Source organism: Lathyrus oleraceus, unplaced genomic scaffold, assembly GCF_024323335.1.
Source record: "Lathyrus oleraceus cultivar Zhongwan6 unplaced genomic scaffold, CAAS_Psat_ZW6_1.0 chrUn0513, whole genome shotgun sequence".
Classification (NCBI taxonomy): domain Eukaryota; kingdom Viridiplantae; phylum Streptophyta; class Magnoliopsida; order Fabales; family Fabaceae; genus Lathyrus; species Lathyrus oleraceus.
Window position 1 is genome coordinate 42,085 of NW_026112904.1, and position 12,392 is coordinate 54,476.

Consider the following 12,392-nt stretch of genomic DNA (forward strand, 5'->3'; position numbering starts at 1 on the left):
TATGGACCTTCATAATTAGGAGTCCACTTGCCCCTAGAATCAGTGTTAAAGGAAAGATCTTTTTTACCACGAGGTCGCCTTCTATGAATATGTGAGGTTGAACCTTCTTATCAAATGCTTTCTTCATTGTTTTTTGATAGAATTGTCCATGACACAAAGTTGTCATCCTCTTCTCTTCAATCAAGTTCAATTGATCATATCTGCTTTGACTCCACTCAACCTTAAACAACTTGACTTCCATCAAGACTCGGATTGACGAGATCTCTACCTCTATGAGGAGTACTTCTTCCATGCTATACACAAGACAGAAAGGGGTTTCCCTTGTTGAAGTCCGGACGGATGTACGATACCCATGCAAAGCAAAAGGAAGCATCTCATGTCAATCCTTATATGTCACAACCATATTTTGGATAATCTACTTAATATTCTTTTTTGCATCTTCAATAGCCCCATTCATCTTAGGTTTGTAAGGAGAAGAGTTATGGTGTTTAATCTTGAAGTCGTCACAAAGCTCTTTCATCATCTTATTATTCAAGTTCTACCCATTATCAGTGATGATCTTACTTGGAACACCATATCGGCATATAATCTAATTCTTGATACATCTGACCACAACCTGCTTGGTCACATTAGCATAAGATGTTGCTTCAACCCATTTTGTGAAGTAATCAATAGCCACGAGAATCAAACAATGTTCATTCGAAGCTTTAGGTTCAATAATACCAATCATGTCAATACCCCACATGGAGAAAGGCCATGGGGATGAAATAATATTGAGAAGTGTCGGAGGCACATGAATCTTATCAGCATAAATTTGACATTTATGGATTTTCTTCACATATTTACAGCAATCATGTTCCATAGTCAGACAATAGTAACATGCCCTTAACATCTTTTTAGCCATTGCATGTCCATTGTCATGAGTACCAAAGAATCAAGCCAGGATGACGAGTCTCCCATTCTCATTTAATATGATTAACCACTAAGGATGAATCTCCATATACATCAAGGATCTTAATTGTCAAATCAATGGCCTCTTCAAGACCCATGATACAAGCTTCATATTCTTCCATGTTGTTCGTATAATCAAACATCAATCTTGCAGTGAAAGGGATATGAGAACCTTGAGGAGTAATAATGATTTCCTTAATTCCATTACCATAAGCATTAACAACTCCATCAAACACTAAACCCCATCGGGATCCAGGCTCTAGTCCTTCTTCAGGCAATGGTTCATCATAATCTTTAGCTTTTAAATACATAAGGTCTTCATCAGGGAAGTAAAACCTGATGGATTGATAATCATTAATTGGCTGGTGAGCCAAATGATCTGCAAGAATACTTTTTTTAATCTACTTTTGAGTACGATACTCAATATCATATTTAGACAATAACATTTTCCAACGAGCAATCCTCCCAATCAAAGTAGGGTTTTCAAAAATATACTTTATCGGATCCATTTTGGATATCAACCAAGTCGTATGATTAATCATATACTGGCGCAGACGTTTGGCATCCCAGACTAAAGCACAACAAGTCTTTTCAAGCATGGACTACCAACGAGACTCACAATCTGTAAACTTGTTACTTAGATAGTAAATGGCATGCTCATTTCTACCAGATTCATCTTGTTGTCCAAGTACATAACCCATAGACTCTTCTGACATAATTAAGTACATGATCAATGGTCTTCCTTCCACTAGAGGAGACAAGATAGGAGGTTCAAATAGATACTCCTTGAGGTTATCAAAAGCTTTTTGAAAGTCTTTTGTCCAAACACAACCTTGATCTTTATAGAGAAGCTAGAAGATTGGTGCACATGTGGCAGTCATGTGAGATATAAACCTGGAGATGTAATTCAGATGCCCGAGGAATTCTTTGACTTACTTTTCTATCTTTGGTGTAGGAATCTCTTGAATAACTATTACTTTATCAGGATCTACTTCAATACCTTTCTGCATGACAATGAAACCCAACAACTTTCCTGAACAAACACCAAAAGTACACTTATTAGGATTCAAGTGGAGTTTAAACTTTCTCAACCGCTAAAACAACTTCAACAAATACTCAACATGATCTTCTCCAGTCTTCGACTTAGGAATCATATCATCAACATATACTTCTATCTCTTTGTGCGTCATGTCATGGAAAAGAGTAGTCATGGCTATATGGTACGTTGCACCAACATTCTTTAAACCGAAAGGCATTACTCCATATCATAATGTTCCCCTTGGTGTAATAAATATTGTCTTTTCCATGTCCTCGGGTGCCATCTTGATCTGATTATAACCGGAGAAACCATCCATAAAGGAGAAAACGTTGAACTTAATTGTATTATCTACCAACATGTCAATGTGTGGCAGAGGAAAATCATCCTTTGGGCTAGCTTTATTCAAGTCTCTATAATCAACACACTTCCAAACTTTGTCATCCTTCTTTGGAACAGACATAATGTTGGCCACCCATTAAGGATACTCAGAAGTAACAAGGAAACCATCATCAATCTGCTTCTGAACCATCTCTTTGATCTTAACAGCCATATCAGGATGAGTTCTTCCCAACTTCTATTTAACTAGCGAACATTTTGGCTTTAATGGTAATCTATGCTCCACAATATCAGTATCAAGACCTGGCATATCTTGATAAGACCAAGCAAACACATCCATCCATGTATTCTCTAATAAGCTCTACCATCCTCTTCTTAACATTTGGTAGTATTAGAAATTCAATGGTAGTATTAGCAAGAGAGACATTGAACAAGGTTTGTTAGTCTGAGACTATTTTTACTTTTAATATTGAGAGTATATTTCCTTTCTTGGGTTGAATTCCCCCCGGACGTAGCTGGTATTGCACCAAATTGGGTTAACAATTCTTGTGTTATTTTTATTTTTCCTTTATTCTGTTTGTTACGCATTTAAATTGTCACACACATAACCCCACACATTGTGTTCGACATCTCTTCGTCTGAATAAAACAATTTCATATAGGAATTTAGTTTTTGTTGCAAAGTGGGATGATTTAAATTTTGATTTTAGGATTGAAAACAAGGTATTTAATTTATTTAAAGAATTATACTATTATGGTTCTAGTAATTTAGTTGATTATTTATATCCTTTAGTCTTGATGTTCATTTGGATTGGTTAAAAAATTATTACATGCTTCTGATTTTATTTGGTTCTGGTATTTTAATTGGTAAAAAAAATACTTTTCTGCATTTTTAAATTATGAAAAAATTATTACATGCTTCTTATTTTATATCCAACCTTCCATAATTTTCTTGGCCATTTATTTGGTGTTTTGAAGGAATTTATGGATTTTTCATTTTATTTCTATTTTTTAATTCATTTAAAAATTCTTAAGTCTCATCATACTAAATGGATCTTGGGTGTTGATGGGGGTGAAAACCCTAATTCACCAAAATGAATGATTGATTTTGATGATGACTTTATCAAACTTTTGGTCCAATTTCGGTGTGACCTCATTTGTCATCTTCTTCTTTACCTCCTTCTTTTCCCTTTGATCAATTGGATGGTTTGTGTCCATCCTATTCATGATGTGTGGATTGGTACTTGATGAACTTTCATCATTTCAAATCTACCTCCTAATTGATCATGGATCATTTAAGGTACTTTGGATTGATGCATAAGTTTGTCCTAAGTGTCATGAAGTGTGGATTGAAGTAATGGACCATCCTCATAACCTTTGTGCTTGATCATTCCTTTTTTTTGTGGCATGACTTTAGGAGGATGATCTACATATCATTTCTCTAGCATGTATTAACACTAACATTATTATTGACCGACCTTAGATAGTTGTGACTTCTACATAAGTCCAATTACGATTGCTTAGCATAACGCTAAATTTTTCCGAAAAGCAAAGACATTTTTATAAGTGAGATTGGAAGTCTCCTACTCCTCATGTTATTGTATGAAAATATTGCTCCCTTTTTCATTTGTGAGAGCTAGTGGCACACTTGTTGATTTTTATCCAAGTTGGAGCCCTTCTCATAATGATGTATAGGTTCATGTTTTAATGCTTGTGAGTGAATAGTTGAGTGTTCTCCAAAAAATGACCTAAACATCTTTCATTTTGATTACTAACATCATTTACTAACATTTTACTTGTATTAACTTTTACTTCCAAGTCATTCACTTTATGCTCATTTATTTTTATGTGATTTACTTTATGTTTAGCATTCCATACCATATTATTTGTGATTATGCCATTTGTTCTTTATCCATTTTGGACTTTCTTTTATGTCCTTGTAAAGAAAACACTAATAAGAAAAACCTAAAAAGAAACTTGGTTCTCCTGATTCATGGACTTGTGGTTACTACCCTTAGAAATATTATGGAGTTATGGACTTAGAATTAGGATCTTGACCTTTGCTTTGGGACTTGTGACTTGAGACCTTGGGATTCATCTGATACCTTTGACTTTGGACTTCCTTTGGAGACTTGGTTGAGTTACTATGGTTTCATCTGATACATTTGGATTATTATTTGCTTATTTTGGATTGCTTGAGGCTTATTCTAACCTTAGGGACTTTGATTCCTCCAGGTTAGCGTTTAATTCAGGATTTCATCGGTTAGGGTTCGTGGAGATATAGGATCAATTTAGGATTTCCAAGATGAATAAATTATTTTAAGTCTGAGATATGGATAATGCTCATGGAGAGGGTTTGATTGGTATAAGTTTGGTGAGGTTTAGGTCTCCACTGCCGTCGGTGGCGAGCTCTGGTGCGACAAAGCTTTTTCAGGTGACAGTAGATTAGGTCTGAACATTTCATGCAAGTGAGGCACATTGACCACGTGCAATTTTTATTCAGTTTGGTCCTTGAATCCGTTCATGAACTTTGGGCCTTCCATTTCCATGGGCCTTTTATTTTACTCATGGCACCCTCAACAAGCAGTGTACCCCCGTAGACTAAAGGAAAGAGTGGGCCTCTAGATTGGGCTTGCGCCATGCTTGGCCTTGGGAAACTCTACGTTTTCTACTGCATACCCAACCCATTGCAGAATAATGGTCTTGCCATTGGATGAGCCTCTGTGCCCATCGTTCTTGACACCCTAGTTTCAGGGCCTGCACCCTTGCTAGGCCCATTCCCTTTTTTGTTTTTAATCATTTTATTAATTTTTTTTGTCTTTATTAGTTATTATTAATTAGGTTAATTAGGATATTAATTAGAATTAAATTTTTTAGAATTTAATAAGGATTGGAATTTTAATCTTGATTAAGATTAATTATTTTAATTAAATATAATTAGAATAATTATTTTTAAATAGATTTTAATTCTAGATTTAATTCCCTAATTGAACATCCATGTAAATAGACTCTTTTAACCCTAGGGTTTAGCCATAGAATATCATGTTCCCTTAGATTAGGGTATGCTTTAGATTAATTGATCTTTTTAATCATTGATTTTCATGCGCATTTGATGCTTGAAGATTAACTTGATCCTAATGTTGCATGATCCCTTAGTTTATGATTTGTACATATCATTTAACCTTTAGATTAGGATGTATATACTTACCAACTAATTCTTTCCCTTTGATTAAGTTGATCAAAAGACATTTTGATTAACTAAATCCTTTGATTTGTGTATAATTCCATAGTCTATTCAAGTGATCAAAAGCCCTTTGATCACTTGATAGGACTAATTTCTGCAAAGTTATGGATCTCAAGGCCTCAAGTTCAGACTTCCATGCAAGGCATCCCAGACAAATCAAGCAGTGGATTACACAAAGCATATCAAAGATGTTTCTTCAAGAGCTTATCAGTCAAGATTCAAATTGTATGACATGAGCCTTAAATTACAAAGAATGATGAGAGTGGAGAATTTCTATCCTTGTCTAGGGTATTCTTGGGTACGAGATGAATGACCCAGTTGCTCAAGGTATTCGCCTTTGTTCATAGACTTTAGTACAATTCTAATTAAATGATTGAAAAAATCTTCATCATCCCAAGGAGCATCAAGGATTCTTCTTCAACAACTTGAAAGTTATGATGAGAATCACATGCCACAAGCCTTAAGTAAAAAGAGTGGAGAATTCATATCCTTGTCTAGGGGATCCTTGGGTACGAGACAAATGACCTAGTTGCTCAAGTTATTTGCCTTTATTCAAAGACTTTAGTATGGTTCATATCAAATGATTGTCAAGTCTTCTTCATCTTCCATTTTTATACATCATTTCTCTTGCCCTAGTCTTTTGTTGTCTTTGTTCCGTTCATAGTCGGCCAAACTACGAATGCTCTGACTTTCTCATAGCACGGTGAGAATACGTAGGCACAGGGATTCAGATTCTCCATGAGCTACCCTATTTGTTAATCCTACCTTATTTCCCCATTCATCAATCAATACCATATTTTTAAGATCAAATACCATTTTTTCCTTGGATTCCATACACATCCTTTTGGGACGATATAATCAGAGTCCACCTTGTGAATCAAGAGATGTTTGCGCTATCAAATCAAACACTTTATTCTTTATTTTTTAGCCAATACGATTGATTACTCTTTGGTTCAGATTGTATTCCTTCATGGATCCAATATACCATTCTTCTTTGATTTCAAATCGTTTGTTCCCTACAATGATATATTGTTCCTTGTACCAAACAACACTTTTGTGTGGGCCATATATACATCATTTTGGGATGATATAATCAGAGTCCACCTTATGAACCAAGAGATGTTTGTGCTATCAAACCAAACACTTTATTCCTTCTTCTTTTTTGTTGCCAATACGCATGTTTACTCTTTGGTTCAAAGTTCATTTACCTTTACGGGTTCCAATGTTACCATTTTCTTTTGGTGTAAGTTATACTTTTCATCATTGCCATCAAATCTATCTTTCCTTCATTTCATAGTGGGATGAACTATAAAAGCATTGACTTTCTCATTGCATAGTAAGAATACGTAGGCACGAGCATTCATATTCTCTACGAGCTACCTTATTTATAAATCATTCATTATCATTCACCAATCAATACCATATTTTTGAGATCAAATACCATTTTTCCTTGGATTCCATACACATCCTTTTGGAGCGATATAATCGGATTCCACCTTGTGAACCAAGATATGTTTGTGCAATCAAACCAAACACTTTATTCCTTTTTTTAGCCAAAATGCTTGTTTACTCTTTGGTTTAGAGTTTATTCCTTCATGGATCTAATATACCATTCTTCTTTGATTTCAAATAGTTTGTTCCCTATAGTGATATAATGTTCCTTGTACCAAACAACACTTTCGTGTGGGCCCCATACACATCCTTTTGGGACGATATAATCGGACTCCACCTTGTGAACCAAGAGATGTTTATGCTATCAAACCAAACACTTTATTCCTTCTTTTTTTGGCCAATACGCCTGTTTAGTCTTCGGTTCAAAGTTTATTTACCTTTATGGGTTCCCGTGCTACCATTTTATTTTGGTGCAAGTTATATGTTTCATCACTTTCAATCTCTTTCCTTTGTTCTCGTGGTTCTACGAACTACGGATGCTCTGACATTCTCATTGCACGGTGAGAATACATAGGCACAAGGATGCGAATCCTTGGCGAGCACATTCCTAATTATTCCTTCTGCCTTAGGGCACCATCCATGTCTTTCATGATCCATCATCTATATTCAATCATAAACCATTCACCCTCAATGACATACTGTTTCTTTGAAACCAAATACCACTTTTATTTTGAATTCCATATATATCATTTTAGGACGTTTAATCAAAAGTCCATATTTGTACCAAGAGTTGTTTGTCTGGCCGACAAACATTTTATTTCTTCTTTTTTTTACCAATATTTTTGTTTCTCTCTATGGTACAAATTTAACTGCCTCAATGGATTCCATTACACCCTTACCTTTGTTTCTAAATTATACCCTTCGGTCACTTTTACCAAATCTTCAATTCTTGGACTTTGGTTACTTTTCTCTATCATTTTATTCATCTCAATGATGCATTCATAATTCTACCTTCATTCACTCCATGTGATATACTGTTATCTTTGAGCCAAATACACTATCTCTTTGAGCTCCATCTTGTGTATGCTTGTGAATCAAGAGTTGTTTGTGATATAAAGCAAACACTTAATTCTCTTTTTTTTTCGGTCGTACCATATAATGGTGAATGCTCTGGCTACCCATATATTGGTTAATGCCAATTTTACTCTTGGGTTCAGATTTCACCCCTTGTTGGAGTCAAACAATATAATCCTTTGGTTCAGATCATACCTTTATCACACTTCCTTTCACCTCCCACCACTAGTTCTATGAACTACGGAGCTCTGAATTCCTTATTGCACTATAAGGATACGTAGGCATGAGGGACCCAATCCTCTCTGATCACCTTATCTATTCCATTCTTTTTCCCTTTATCCTTTCACGAGTAAACCTTAGATATCACACTTATTCAAGCAAGAACAATCAAAACGGTTCTCGTTAAGTATAACAGATGTTAGGGGTGCTAATACCTTCCCCTTGTATAACCGACTTCCTTACCCATATTTCTCTTCTCCCGGGTTTTATCGATGTTTTCCCTTTTCTCCAGGAGTAAATAAGGTTCGATGGAGACTCTGTTGTATGTTCGAGCGTGCGATGTGTTCAGGTATATTTCTGCTAGCTTCACTCGGCACCAAAGGTTTCACACAAAAAGATGGTGTTGACCATAAAGAAATATTTTCTTCTGTTTCAAAGGACTTTTTACAGAATGTTGTCCCAAAAATGACTTGGAACAAAAATAAATGAAGTAAATTCCCTATACATCAATATTTATGAGCTTGTGCCCAAGCATGTACTCGACCATATATCAGTTTTGTTGTTGGTATGTTGGGTCTATATTAAATCAATCCCTGAATGGTACAATTTTAATGATAGTGGATCCATTAACTAAAGGTTCCTCTCAATACATTTGTTGTCCATGTAGAAAGGATGGATGAACTTGTAAATTCAACTAACTTTATGTTTCTACTTATTTGTGTTATCCATATTATGGTGTATATATTATTGTTAATATATAAAGACAAATGTGTATTTAAAGAGACATGAAAGACACATTATTATATTCCTTAGGATCATTTGAATTGAACTGATCAGTGATACATGGAAGGAACCAAGTCGATTAACAACTTGTGACCGCTATCATCTAATCATTTCAGTTCATTAAAGATAATGAATTGATTCTTTCAAGGTGCAAAATTATGGTAGAATATTTAAACATCAAATTCGCCACATGAGCCAAGTGGGAGACTGTTGGATTATTAAATAAGTCTATCATATTTAGCTCATGTGAATCATGGTTTATCTTTAAATAAAAGGTGTCCTAATGTGATAATTGTTTGAGCTTAATGGTAATTAAGCCAATGAGATTTTTATTTTGAAATTAAAAATAAAATTTAACCCCCTCTCATCTCCCTGTATGACAGTTAAGAATATGTGTGTTGAGATTTTTACCTATAAAATAGGAATCAAAGGATTAGAACACATACATAAGAATTTCCTTTCCTACAAAACAAAATAGCGGTATCTTTATCATCAAATATACATAAAACAAGAAGGAATATAGGAGGAAAAATGCAAGTCAAAAATCAAGACCCAAATACAAAACGAACAAGAATTGATATCATGGATCTGTGTACGTTTTATTATTGTTAGATAGGAATTCATAGAACAGTGAAAATGTTAATATCAAAATCCAAATGAAATTTAAATTAACATATATTAAATTTCAATCGTGTTTTTTCTTGAAGTTTGTAATTCTTCTTTACAATTGAATGGTTAAATTTAATTAACAAGAGAATAATGATATTCATATATATGAGAAATGAAAAATACAATTTGTTTATTGTATGAGCTAAATTATGTTCGAAAAAGTGTTACATGATGGTTTTCTAAGAAGAGATTTATTACATATATAAATACAAATTATAGATTATAAGTACATATTATGACTGGATAATAACAACACAAAACAACTACTAATTCTTCAATTCTCAGTCTAGATTTCATTATTCAATGGATAATAATACTTAATTTTACAATTTAAGAATTTGGTTGATGTCTTCTGCAATTGCCTCAGCATCTTTTTTGACTCCAAACAAACCTTTTCTTGCCAATCCAGCACAGTACAATCCATGATCTCCCTTCCAATGTTTCGGGAAAGGATTTTTAGGGAACCCTTTCTCATTAAGACCATATTTGTAATCCTTAAAAAACAAATAGAAAAATAACCAATTAGTTTATAATCACAAGGAGTGTGAGAAAATAAAGAATAAAGTCCAAAAAAAATGTACCTTTAGCCATTCATTAGCTACGCTTTTGTAGCCAGTAGCAAAAACAATGGCATCAAACTCTTTCTCCGTATTATTTTCAAAGATAATATTCTTCTTCTCGATCTTTTTGATACCTGAAGGAACAACCTTTATAGCTCCTTCCTTAATCTTTTCAATGGTTCCAACATCAATAACTGCAGATTTTCCTGTAGTGTTTTTAAGATATAAAGGTCCATCTTTAGAACGATAAATCCCGTATTTCGACATATCACCATATTTGAATTTTGCTTGTAGCGTAATGATTGTATCCACAATATAAACAGGAAAATATTGCACCAAACACATCCCTGTACGAATCATATCTTTGGTGAAGACATGAAGCTGCAAAAAATCATTAAATTATAAATATCATCACAACACATGTTTATCCTTAAACTATTTATGGACCTAAGTTGTATGATTAATATTAAGTAAAGAAAGTGTATTTACCGGATTTCGAATGACAATGGAAGTGTTAGCACCCCCGTTATGGAGATCATATGCAATCTCCATTCCTGAGTTACCACACCCAACAACCAATACATTTTTTATTTATATTTTGAACCAGATTTGTAGTACTTGGAGTGTACCACATCTCCTTCAAATTTCCCTAATCCAGGAACATTAGGAATAAAACCTTCACTATTTTCGCCAGAGGCAATCACAAGAAACTTTGTCTCATAAACTTCCAAGGTACCTTCTAGGGTGTTTGTTGCTTCAACAACCCATCTGTTCCTAACTTCATCGTACTTAGCAGACTCAACGACACGATAATAACGAGGTTTTATGTCAAAATGATCGACATATTTATCTATGTATTGAAGAAATTGGTGTTTGGTTAAGTATGTTGGTCCAGAGGATGGATGTGGCATGAGAGGTAAAGAGCAAAATTCACTAGCTAAATGGAGGTTTAAACGATCATAAGCATTTTTCCTCCAAAGAGAAGCATTGCACTCTTCTTTTTCAAGTATGACATGCAAGATGGAGTTTTGCGTTAGTAGAGCTGAAATTGCTAGGCCAGAAGGACCACCACCAACAATTACAACGGTGAATTCTTGCATATTGTTGTAGATAACCTAGGACCTAAGTATCTTCAATGTTTTTATTCATCTAGAAATTATTGAATTTATAAGCATGTATGGAAGCTTAAGAACATGTTTTGGTGGATTGGTACATGAATGCAAAAAAACAAAATTGACAATAATATTTGGATTTGACCGTGCATTCAAATAATTAATATATATGTTTTCTTTTATAAAATTTCTATATGAAAAATGTGTATATTCATGTTTCTTTCTCTCTTTCAATACAATTTATTCTTTATGTTAAAAATGGTATAAAATAAGGTGATAAGATTAAATAAAATGATGATTTATCCATAATTTTATATATGGAAAAATTATATCAATACTTATCTGTTTTAAAATCTTGACTGGATTGGCCGATTGATTGACCAGAGATTTGGAGGATATGACAATCTAATAACGGTATAGGAATCTAACTGCAATTGATCTGATAAAAATTAGTGTGATATTTAACCCATTTATCGATTAGACCTATGAACCGATAAGTTTTTCAAACCAACAAATTGATCTTTTTATATTTATTTTTTAATTTCTCAAAATGATTTATTTTTGGATGGAGAGTAAAAACAATTTAAAAAATTAAAAAAAAAACAAAAAAAAAGTTGGTTCGGAAATTCTATTATTTTTCGTTTGTATAATTTAAATTATCAATTATGTGGTTCAACTAATGACCCATTAGTGCTATGAATAATTCAATGACCTGGTGACTTAACCGAGTCAATGACCGGTTAGGATTTTAATAATTGCAATAAACTTAAAAATGTTATGTTATAAATATGTATTTTTATTAATAAAATACACTTTTCTATAAATAATATCAATTTTATTATTAATTTTGGAGTAATTTATTATATTTTTCATGTCCTACAAAATACATTCTTTTCAAATTATATTTTAAAATTATTTAGAAAAATTCAGGCATAGTGTCATGGTCCAAAACATGCTCTTGATTTTTTTGTCATTTATAAAGAGATTAATTACTACGCATTGTCAGTATAAAAA

At 33.5% G+C, this 12,392-nt stretch overlaps 1 pseudogene; it reads right to left on the reverse strand.

Annotated features, from left to right (window-relative positions):
* Positions 1–9,996: 9,996 nt before the first annotated feature.
* On the reverse strand, positions 9,997–11,366 carry LOC127114496 (probable indole-3-pyruvate monooxygenase YUCCA10; annotated as a pseudogene).
* Between the last annotated feature and the right edge of the window lie 1,026 nt (positions 11,367–12,392).